Below are 9729 nucleotides of genomic sequence, written 5' to 3'. Positions count from 1 at the left end.
TTCCGGACGGTCGATGTGCCTTCACTGCTGAGGCGCCCTGTCCTTCCACCCAACTGCCCATCTGTCGGACGGTCGCTGTGCCTTCACTGCTGAGGCGCCCTCTCCTCGCGCCCAACTACACATCTTCCGGACGGTCGCTGTGACTTCGCTGCTGAGGCGCCCTGTCCTCCCATCCAACTGCCCATCTGCCGGACGGTCGCTGTGCCTTCACTGCTTAGGCGCCCTCTCCTCGCGCCCAACTACGCATCTTCCAGACGTTCGCTGTGACCTCGCTGCTGAGGCGCCCTGTCCTCCCATCCAACTGCCCATCTGCCGGACGGTCGCTGTGCCTTCACTGCTTAGGCGCCCTCTCCTCGCGCCTAACTACGCATCTTCCGGACGGTCGATGTGCCTTCACTGCTGAGGCGCCCTGTCCTTCCACCCAACTGTCCATCTGCCGGACAGTCGCTGTGCTTTCACTGCCGAGGCGCCATGTCCTTCCACCCAACTGCCCATCTGCCGGACGGTCGCTGTGCCTTCGCTGTTGAGGCGCCCTGTCCTCCCATCCAACAGCCCATCTGCCAGACGGTCGCTGTGCGTTCACTGCTGAGGCGCCCTCTCCTCGCGCCCAACTACGCATCTTCCAGACGGTCGCTGTGACTTCGGTCTGAGGCTCCCTGTCCTCCCATCCAACTGCCCATCTGCCAGATGGTGGTCGTGCCTTCACTGCTGAGGAGCCCTGTCCTTCCACCCAACTGCCCATCTGACGGACGGTCGCTGTGCTTTCTCTGCTGAGGCGCCCTGTCCTTCCACCCAACTGCCCATCTGCCAGACGGTCGCTGTGCCTTCACTGCTGAGGCGCCCTGTCCTTCCACCCAACTGCCCATCTGCCGGACGGACGATGTGCCTTCACTGCTGAGGCGCCCTGTCCTTAAACCCAACTCCCCATCTGCCGGACGGTCGCTGTGCCTTCACTGCTGAGGCGCCGTGTCCTCCCACCCAACTGCCCATCTGCCGGACGGTCGCTGTGCCTTCACTGCTGAGGCACCCTCTCCTCGCGCCCAACTACGCATCTTCCGGACGGTCGCTGTGACTTCGCTGCTGAGGCGCCCTGTCCTCCCATCCAACTGCCCATCTGCCAGACGGTCGCCTGCCTTCACTGCTGAGGCGCCCTCTCCTCGCGCCCAACTACGCATCTTCCGGACGGTCGCTGTGACTTCGCTGCTGAGTCGCCCTGTCCTTACATCCAACTGCCCATCTGCCGGACGGTCGCTGTGCCTTCACTGCTTAGGCGCCCTCTCCTCGCGCCCAACTACGCATCTTCCGGACGGTCACTGTGCCTTCACTGTTTAGGCGCCCTCTCCTCGCGCCCAACTACGCATCTTCCGGACGGTCACTGTGACTTCGCAGCTGAGGCGCCCTGTCCTCCCATCCAACTGCCCATGTGCCGGACGGTCGCTGTGCCTTCACTGCTGAGGCGCCCTCTCCTCGCGCCGAACTACGCATCTTCCGGACGGTCGCTGTGCCTTCACTGCTGAGGCGCCCTCTCCTTGTCAGTCGTAATATTAATCGTTGTGGTCGTCGTGTCTGCGTTGAGATAATTTGGTCACAGAATAAAACTCCGGTGAAACTTAACAAACTGATTTAATGGCTACATATGAAAGAAACTTTACAGGAATTCAAACTGACGACCGTTTCGTTGGGAGTCTTGCAAGCCACTGGCCGAGGACGGTTGGCCGTGCTTCCCTCTCCAGGCATTCACTTGTTCCTCTTTTTCTTTAGAGGGGCCCCCCGCTTGCGTAGACCCTTGGAGCCTGGCAGTCGCGGCGCTCGTTCGGCGCTGTCGATAGAGGAATCCTCCTCGCGTCCCCGGTGCTGGCCCGCAGCCCCCTCGTAAGCTCGAATTTCAGGGCAGGCGGGCGTCCGAGTCTTGTTAGGCCCATCGCTGTGCCCGCTAGGTTTCCAAGAACCTCTTCTGCCGACATGTGGTGTAGGCCCGCCGAGTTTCGTGAATTATGGCCCCGGCTGTGTCCTCAACGGCGCCAGTGGATCGGGACGCTTTGAGGGGCGACGAGCCGTTGGTCGACTGGCCGGCAGTGGCAAGGAGCAGCCGTGCCATTTCCGAAAAGGCACTGCGGCGCGTACACACATACACACACACACGCGCGCGCACACAAACACACACACCCGCGAGTGGCCGCTCGGCCGGCGATCAGGGGGACGAAACCGCCGTCTCCTGACACGCCCTTCGGTTCTGGCCTTTCTCCGTTTTTGTCCCCGACACATTCCCCCCCGAAATGACGAAGTCATTTGTCGGTACAGCCTTTCGTTGTTCGATGACCACTTGTGCAACTCCATCGAGGCGGTGTGAAAGATCGCGTTGGCTTCGTTGTAGAGCTTCACAGCCTCCTCTTCGTCATCTGCACCCGTTAGCAGGTCGTACATATAAAGGCTTTGTTGCAGCGGGCTCTGTGTGTGGGGAAACTCTTCCTCGCAAGCCTTCAGGTGGTGCTTAACGTTAGCAGAGAGCAGAAACGATCTTTCGGTGGTTCCCGACGATAACATATACCTGATGCGCCACGTCTCAATGGTAGGCAACGAAGTACCGGACTGAGGGGTCCCTTGAAAACAAAAAAATCGCACAGCGTCTCTGTCTTGCTCTCGCATTCCAATTTGCAGAGAGTCATTGACACCGTCCGCGACAAACTCAACTCGATATTTGCGGAAATCAAGCAAAAGCCCGTCGTAGTCTGCCGTTAAGTTCGGTCCGGTTTCCAGGTTGTCATCAAGACGTTTTGCATTGTTGGCATTGGAAGATATGTCAAATACAACCCTCAGTTTTCTGGAATCGTGCCCACTGAGCACAGAATATCTTGTAGCTGTCTTGATATGTCTATATTGGTCACATATATCTTGAGCTATCAAAGACATCTACAAGACGTTGCTTGGTGCTAGTCTAGAAGACATCATCGGCAAGATGTCTGGAATCTGTCTAGTGAAGAATTTTTATGTCTTCAGCTACGCAAGACAGTTATTAGCCGGCTAACGCCGGATGTCTTCTAGAGTTCTGCTTCAGAAGTCTACCATACTTCCTAACAAGACGTTTCAGGGTCACATATGCGCCTATAGTGCAATGTGTACACAATTTAACTGGACGACACTGTTCTGCATACTCTAAGTATAAATTGTCGAAGGTTTGTTCTAGCAATTTTTCAGCTTGCAAAATACTGTATCCAAAGTGCCTGCGCTTTTGAATTAAGCATGCAATTTGGGCTGTTTCCAGCATGCAGGACCAATATGGCACCAAGAAATGCTGTTTAGGCGATGGGTATCTGAACATAATGTACAAAAGCCGCTGACACCTTCATTTCTGCAGCCGATAGCCACACGCGTACTGTGTTCGACCTCACTGGGCGCAGTCCAGTCCGCCGGAAGACTCCAAACTCCGAGTGTTCACAACGACAAAGTAAGCTAGCGATGTATCCGTGTGTGATAAAAGCCAGTAGTTCGCGCAGAGGAAAGATTTGCTGCGCCGATGTTAATACGGAATGCCAGCTATGCACGATCCGCCATTCCCAAACTTCGCGCGCCGTGGCCTTTTCGCACCCCTCCTCTTTACAGCGAGATAGAAAATAGTGCGCCAAAATAATTACGCAAGACGCAGGTTGTATTTACCGTTTTGAAACAAATACGTCATAAGCAACAGTTACATTTTACTTGTATAGCTTGTTTTATGTGAATATATTTCAGATTTCTATTGTTTTTAAAGTTATTGTATCAATGCGCTGCTCGGCGGTGGCCATTTCAAATTTTCGTCGTGTCTAGTCGTGTCTGCACGTTAGACCGTTGGTTTGTGACTGCGTTGAAAATGTATCCCGCACAGCGGCTGCTACTTCTGGCTGCAAGGCAAGCTTCGCTCGGTGAGTAAGAAATTGTTTCTTCTAAATGAATCACTTAATGGAGCAGTAAAGTGACTGAGTGTTTTCTTTTTCCGATAAAAATGCTGCAAGGACCGTTGTTTGCATCCGCCGGCGCAGGCTGTATGGGCGAGCAAGATAGCGCGCGCGGACCGTTTAGTCAGTACGAAAGGCGGTGTTTTATGGCGCATCTACAGTTTTTTGCATGCAGGAAGGTTTTTCGCTTGTAATTCCACTCGCCGCGTTTCGTGAACTGCCATTGGCGGCGGAACCTCGCGATGTAATTCTTCAAAATGAGCTTGGCGATCCGACGTCTTTCGTTGATTGCCGCTGGTTCTAACACTTTCCCAGGAAACACAACTGAGCACGAAAGTCTGCATGCTTAGTGTGGCCTTCACTCTGCAGCAAGATACAGAAAATACGCACCGTCCAGTGGAAGCCGTGCATTGTTTCTCAGCCTGCAGAGCTCTATACGCGCTAAGTTATGCCGCGGTTGCGAAAAAGAAAGAGAACGATCTCAATAAGCCGCCTTAGAGGGGAGGGTAAGGTGCATTCTGGCCACAGCGACTCTCCCAACTGCTGCTAGCAAAATACTCTCGGCCTGTTCACAGGCACAAGTTGAAACACATAGCGAGATAGGAACGGCGTACAAACATTCTGCAGTGATTTAATTTTAATAGTTCATAAAATGTTTACAGTCAGCCATTACATTGCCGTGACTAAGTGATTTTACATTTTCATATAGTCAGAAAGCACAATTTAGTTCTTTTTAAGTTCCTGAACTGCATGCTGTGTGATGTGCTGGTGCTCTATTTGCTTTGGTCCTCAGGTCTTTTTTTTTTTTTTTTTTTTGGCGGAAATGTTTTAAGAAATTAAGCTTCAGTTGAATTGGTACAGAAAGAAATCGAAAGCAAATCTTTCGGACGGACCTCATATAACGAAAAGCCTATTATAATACACAAAAACATATCAATTTCATTTGTTTTCTTGCTTCAGGGCCAACAGACTCTTCCTATCCAGAACTGGGAAAAGAAAAGAGAGTACTGAATTATAACTTACTTGTAAGGCGTATAGAATGTAGCCATGTTATAAATGGGTTCAGTGTATGCCTTCTGGCTGTCCTCAACAACAAAGCTGTGACTCCACGCAAACCTTTTGATAGCATATGGACTCCTCCCGAAGTGAAGGTGTTTGGCATCAAAGGTGAAATACCTTTATTTAATTTCAGTTCAATTCAGTCGTTCAGTCGTGTCCGACTCTTCGTGACCCTATGGACCATGTCACGCCACGCTTTCCGGTCTCTCACTATCTTCCTAACATCACATAACTTCCTCTGCAGTGCCTCGAGGATGCCATCTAACCATAGCGTTCGCTGCCTACCCCTTCTCCGGCGACCCTCAACCTTTTCCAGCATCAAATCTTTCTCCAGCGACTCCTCTCTTCTCATCAGATGACCAAAGTAGCTGAGCTTTAACTTTAGAATTATTTAACTTAGAAATAACTTCAGAATTTAGAATTTAATGCTCTTTTTCACATTGTGCTGTTGTGTCTGTGTTTGGTGCTCTTGTTATTTTGTGTCTGCGCGAATTTTCATGTAAACAAAACACTTACCCAACAGCTCAAGCAAGTGAGCTATGCATTCTTTTTTTTTTGCTCTGGGTGCATGCTCGCTGTTTAAAATATTGCTTTCATTTGTTCTAGGAAAACCTGGTGATGCATACATACATAGGTACCTACATATATACATGCATAGATACATACATAGGTAATGCATCCATACATAGATACATGATACATAGATTTATTTCTTCTCTACATATGTCGAATGAAACACTTAGTAAACTCAGAGGCAGGAACCTTACCCAGCATAGAAAGTGACTCTCAATAAAAAAAAGAAATGTATAAATCAGGAAAATGGTGGTTCTCTTCAGGTGTGTCTGTTGGTGAAGACAAGAAAATGTTTTAGCCTTCGAGGTCATCAAGGAGTTATTAATATACATATATTATACTCAGCACTATTTTGTGCTGCTAGTGCGTGTCTTGGTTAAACATATTTCTATTGTGTACTCGGTACTCTCAACCTTATGTGACATATTTTGAGGTTAAATTCTTATCCTATGTTTTGTAGTCAGTGATTTGCTTTATTAAACTTCACAAGAAATCTTTAAAGCATTGGAACACCTTGCAGGTTGCCACCACCTCCACGGCTGCCTAGCAACTATCCTTTTCCTGTCTGTGCTGCAAACACAACTTAGCAATGAGGGCCACAGGACTGACATCTCACTGGGCAGTCGCGGGCTACTGACTGAATACACAGGTATGGTTTGACTGTGCCAAAAACTTAGAGTTGCCAACAGTGGGACTTTTTCCTTCTGTTTGGGAGCTCATATATCTAAATCGTGCTTTTGATTTTAATCCTGGCAGGTGTGACATGGAAAGCCTTCAACACCAATGAAACTTAGTTTTGCCGACGTCACAAAAGAGTGGTTGGTGTTTGCCTTGTGACAAAGACCAAGTCCACATCTAAAGGCGCTGCACAGCCACCATGAACAGTGCCACAATAGCAAGCAGCTGGGATCAAGGCACCTTCTGTGCTCATTTACAACTCAAGTTTGAAGCTGTAATTTTGCAAAGGTAGGCCTCCAACAATTGACAGAGAGGAGCCTCCCAATCAATTCAGCCACAAAGGAATTCCCCCTTTCATGGCAGGTGACAAAAAGAGGCAGTGCAGCTGGTGTTCAGTACAGATAAAGAAAAAGCTGCCCAGCCTAGTTAGCTGTGGACAAGGGCTGAAGTGGTACCAGTGTTGAGAACGATCTGATTGGCAGAAAAGCCTCCTTTTAGGGATATTCACCCCTTCATTCTTAATTTGTAACTGACTGCAGTGGATCTGATAGCCCCAGAAGTTTTCTTTTTTTTTTTTTTTTTCAATTTTCTCTGCCCTCTAGGGTTGTACAGAATAACAGATGCACAACCCATGCCAGCTCCCTCATTTTACGATGCTTCCATGCCAGAATGTTGGCAGTGGTATTCAGACCTTGTTTTTTTTTTTTTTCAATGCCTTTTCTCCATGCATAATAACAGGCTATTTAGCGTAACACAGTCGCACACAAGACAGAGGACACCATCAGCACTTACAACTGTTCAGCGGAAAGCAGCCGATATACATAGCCTACTCAGGTGATGCGCACGGGTACAAGGCAACATGGAAACAGCACCATTTTGTCAAACTATGCGTGAGAAATGTTTCTTCAGTCTCATAAGAAAAACCAATTTGCTGCTGACACAGCTGTAACCTGCTTTTTTTGTATGAAGGGCTTCTAGTGTTTCATGAGCCGTTACCTACAGTTTTCACAATTGGTGCAAACCCTACGGTGCAAGAGAAGTCGCTCACCTTCATTGTTAATGTCTTTTGCATGTTCCCTAAGTTGGCCATTGACGCAGAATCCTGCTTGTGCAAAATAAGATTTTTCTACATGACAGTAGAATTTTATAGATGGTGGTGCACTTTACGAAATGAAGGCCATGTGGCCATGTCTCTTCTGACAGCCGACCTGTTTGCTTTCGTAGCTTATGTGATGGCATAGCTGAGCAAGCTTTCAGGGAGCAGAGGATACCATCTATACATTAAACAGGTTTGAGCTGTGTCAGTGACACTCCAGCTTTTCTTTGAGGCTGAACAGATATTTCTCATACCTGCTTTGATAAGATTGGTGCTGTTTTCCTGTTTCCTTGTACATGTGCACATCAGCAGTGAAAGCTATGCATCGACTGCTTTCCCCTAAATAAACAGTTGTAGTAAGTACACGTGGTGTCTTCTTTCTTGTGTGTGTCTGTGTTATGCTAAATACCTTTTTTATTTCTGAAAACCAACTATCTCAGCAGTTAACTTCCTTCTTTTTATACCAGCAGAATGTGAAGAGCAGCACCGTGTGCAACACTGAATTTTATTCTCTTCTTTTTTTTTTTTTTGCTGTGCCTTCTGTACTCCTCGCAAGCTGTTTGCTGCACTACAAAAGGTAAGGGCAGTTGGTGCCATCATGGCTGGTTCATGCTGCCCTTATCTTTTGTAGTGCTGCAAACAGCTTTTGATATGGAATATAGTGGTTGGTATGTACAATGACAGGGATGCGAACCTTTTGCTCCTTCCTTTTATTTTTCCTTATGGTGCCTTCTAGTGTTGTAGAGTGATGTATGACCCTTACCTGCTACCTTTTTTCTTAGTACTTTTTAGTTATGATAGTAGAATGTAACTATGACAGGCATGCAGCCATTGCATTTTTTTTTCAGTGCATTCTAGTCATGCTAACAGGAACAGCAGCAGTGGAGCAGTCTTGGCTTCTTTTTTTTTTTTGCAGTGTAGATTTTTTAATGGATTTGATGTCGTGCCTATTGCTCAAGTGTTTGCGCAGTTTCTACAAGATGTATGTATGACCAGCATTCAGTTGGTGACATGCATGCACATATAGTATGAAATGCAACACGTGATGATGGTCCTTTGTGAAAGCGCCTTTTTCTGTATACTGAAGCTTTTTCATTCGAATTTGTTGCTTTGTTTTATTTTGTACAAACATTATGCAGATAGTTCGTTCAACCACTCAACCAGTTTTGTACACTTTTGCATACCTATCCCTGTTTATTTCTAGTCATTTCCTGTTCTTGTTTGGAGTATGGATGTTGTCATTCTTTTGTAAACAGATCATTTTAAGCTTGGAGAGAACTGCATTATTATTTTGTCATTTTCATACCACTTGTAGTGTCTAGTTTCTGTGCTTGTAACTTCGTAGCGCATTGTTGAAAAAAAAATCAAATATATGATTTACACATTTTGTTTCCTAGCACCTTTTGTAGTTATTGCCGAATCTCCCAAAGAGCACCCAACCATGGCTGTCCACCGTACAGTGTGGCATGTTTTGTAACAAAGAATGTGTACAGTTCTCACTTACTGTTTGCAGTTTTAATGTCTGTGAGAATGAATGACAATGTGCATCATTCTTTACATGTCATGTGTTCATGAGTTGGCTCTTTCTGGTGTTTTCTTCCTTGGTACAATATTAGGCTTCAGAGAACCACATTTTTTCATTTGCATACTGTTGCTTGTGGCTTTCCTTGCTTTTAACATGCATGAGATTGTTTAAGTTGCCTATTTGCAATGTATAATGTTGAGGAAATTAAAGAGTTCTGTAGTTTACTCATCTCATTTTCTAGCATTGGGTGCAGTTACTACCAAACTTTCTAAAGAGCACCTGATGGCCATTAACAGTGAAATGTGGCACGCTTTGTAATAAAAACATACAGTTCTCATTACTAGACAACAGTTGTAGCGCGTGAGAATTAATGATTTACAATTGTACATCAGTTTAGCTTGCATCATAACTGAATGTGTGAAAGAGCACCGTGGGTGTGTGACGGCAATGCAGCTTTAGTTGTAGCATCTGATGAGACTATATTTTTTGTCTGGCAGTGGTGTTGAAAACCTCTGCAAATGCATAAGCATTTCAGACTGTTTTGCGAGAAATAGCTGGGAATAAATAATTTAGAGCATTGCAGGAGATTCTAGAGCTCATTTTAGACATTCAGAATCTATTTTAATGATCTCTAGATGATGACTTGCAAGACGTCTTGCAGCTTAAAAAAGTGGGTGCATTAGCTGAGCTAGAAGGCAGCTACAAGAAGTACCAAGACATATAAAAACATCTTTCATATCTTGTCAAAGCATCTTTTAAATGTCTATCAGCTGTCTTCGGTGCCACTTCAGATGTCTATAAGGTGACTTGTTTGTCTTGGGCAAGATGCCTTATAGCTATCTGCTAGACTGACTTACGTTTAGTAA

At 46.6% G+C, this 9729-nt stretch overlaps 1 long non-coding RNA gene across 2 annotated transcripts; it reads left to right on the top strand.

The window, feature by feature from the left end:
- The first annotated feature begins 3161 nt into the window (after positions 1-3161).
- On the top strand, positions 3162-9087 carry LOC146202371 (uncharacterized). Of its 2 annotated transcripts, none has more exons than XR_014703692.1 (3): positions 3162-3445; positions 6085-6213; positions 6321-9087. It is a non-coding gene; the product is annotated as an uncharacterized LOC146202371 (long non-coding RNA). The 2 variants fall into 2 exon arrangements; XR_014703691.1 differs by lacking the exon at positions 3162-3445 and adding an exon at positions 3802-3899.
- The last annotated feature ends 642 nt before the right edge of the window (positions 9088-9729 follow it).

Source organism: Amblyomma maculatum, chromosome 1 (genome assembly GCF_055883805.1).
Source record: "Amblyomma maculatum isolate TAMU_Amacu chromosome 1, ASM5588380v1, whole genome shotgun sequence".
Taxonomy (NCBI): Eukaryota; Metazoa; Arthropoda; class Arachnida; order Ixodida; family Ixodidae; genus Amblyomma; species Amblyomma maculatum.
Note: the sequence above shows the minus strand (reverse complement) of the source record. Positions and strands in the feature narration are given on the sequence as shown.